Source organism: Syzygium oleosum, unplaced genomic scaffold, assembly GCF_021117445.2.
Source record: "Syzygium oleosum isolate NSW1041296 unplaced genomic scaffold, Sole_v2.1 Sole_v2.39, whole genome shotgun sequence".
NCBI classification, from domain to species: Eukaryota; Viridiplantae; Streptophyta; class Magnoliopsida; order Myrtales; family Myrtaceae; genus Syzygium; species Syzygium oleosum.
The window spans coordinates 1,303,365-1,304,834 of NW_026607523.1; the positions used below are offsets into that span (position 1 = coordinate 1,303,365).

Below are 1,470 nucleotides of genomic sequence, written 5' to 3' on the forward strand. Positions count from 1 at the left end.
CTCACATCGATGCTTTTCTTGAAATCTGTGACACAATTAAATATAATGGAGTTTCAGATGATGCTATTAGATTGAGATTATTTCCATTCTCTCTTAGAGACAAAGCTAAAGGTTGGCTCTCTTCTCTTACTGTAGGATCGATCACCACATGGAATGATATGGCCCAAAAATTTCTTGGTAAGTTCTTTCCACCTGCAAAATCTGCAAAAATGCATAACGATATTACTAATTTTATGCAGATGGATAATGAATCATTGTATGAAGCATAGAAAAGATTCAAGGAGTTTCTTAGGAGATGCTCACATCATGGATTACCCGTATAGATGCAGGTATAAACTTTTATAATGGGTGTAGTACAAATCTCCGTTCTATGATTGATGCAGCTGCAGGGGGAACTCTCAATAATAAAACACCAGAAGAAGCCTACAACTTATTAGAGGAGATGGTATCCAATAGTTATCAGTGGCCTACTGACAGGATACCAGTGCGAAAAGCTAGCGGAGTTCATGAGGTGGATGCTTTCACAGCAATTGCTACGCAAATTGAAGCACTCAACAAAAAGATAGATAATATGAGTGTTTCTGGCATGAAAATTCAGAATATGACATGCGATTTTTGTGGTGGAGGACATGTTAGGACAGAATGTCAAGTAGGTAACACTTTTGCTCAATCTAATGAAAATGCTAACTTTGTTGGGAATTTTAACAGATCACAGAATAATCCCTACTCCAACACGTACAATTCAAGATGGCGCAATCATCCAAATTTTTCATGGAATAATCAAAATGTGACGAGACTGCCACCGGAATTCAAACAATCAGAAGAGACAAAGTCCAGTCTAGAAGATATAGTCACAAAACTTGCCAACACTACTCAGGACTTCATCAAGAGCACAGATGTGAGATTTCATAACCAAGAGGCTTCAATCAGAAATTTGGAGATGCAAGTGGGGCAGTTAGAAAACATGATGTCTGGGAGACAACAAGGTTCTTTGCCTAGCAATACAGAGAAAAATCCAATTGAAAATGTAAAAGCTATAACCCTGAGAAGTGGTAAACAAGTGGGTGAAGAAGATACCAAACAAGAGATTTCCAGAGACAAAGAAAAAGTGATCAAGAAACAACCAAAGGAGATAGGCAAGAGCAAACTTTTTCCAGATAATCCCAAGCCATACGTGCCGCCAGTTCCATTCCCTCAGCGACTCCAGCGGCACAAAATAGATAAACAATTTTCTAAATTTCTTAATGTTTTTAAAAAAATTGCACATTAATATTCCTTTTGCAGATGCTTTAGCACAAATGCCTAGCTATACAAAATTTTTGAAGGAGATTTTGGCAAACAAAAGAAAGCTAGAGGATTACGAAACTGTGAAGTTGAATGAGGAATGTTTGGCCATCCTACAAAATAAATTACCTCCGAAGTTAAAAGATCCAAGGAGTTTTACAATTCCTTGCACTATTAGAGATTCTT

At 37.3% G+C, this 1,470-nt stretch overlaps 1 non-coding gene across 1 annotated transcript; it reads right to left on the reverse strand.

Moving 5' to 3' along the window:
* Positions 1-207: 207 nt before the first annotated feature.
* On the reverse strand, positions 208-313 carry LOC115661566 (small nucleolar RNA R71). Its single transcript, XR_004003107.1, has one exon. It is a non-coding gene; the product is annotated as a small nucleolar RNA R71 (small nucleolar RNA).
* Positions 314-1,470: the final 1,157 nt, after the last annotated feature.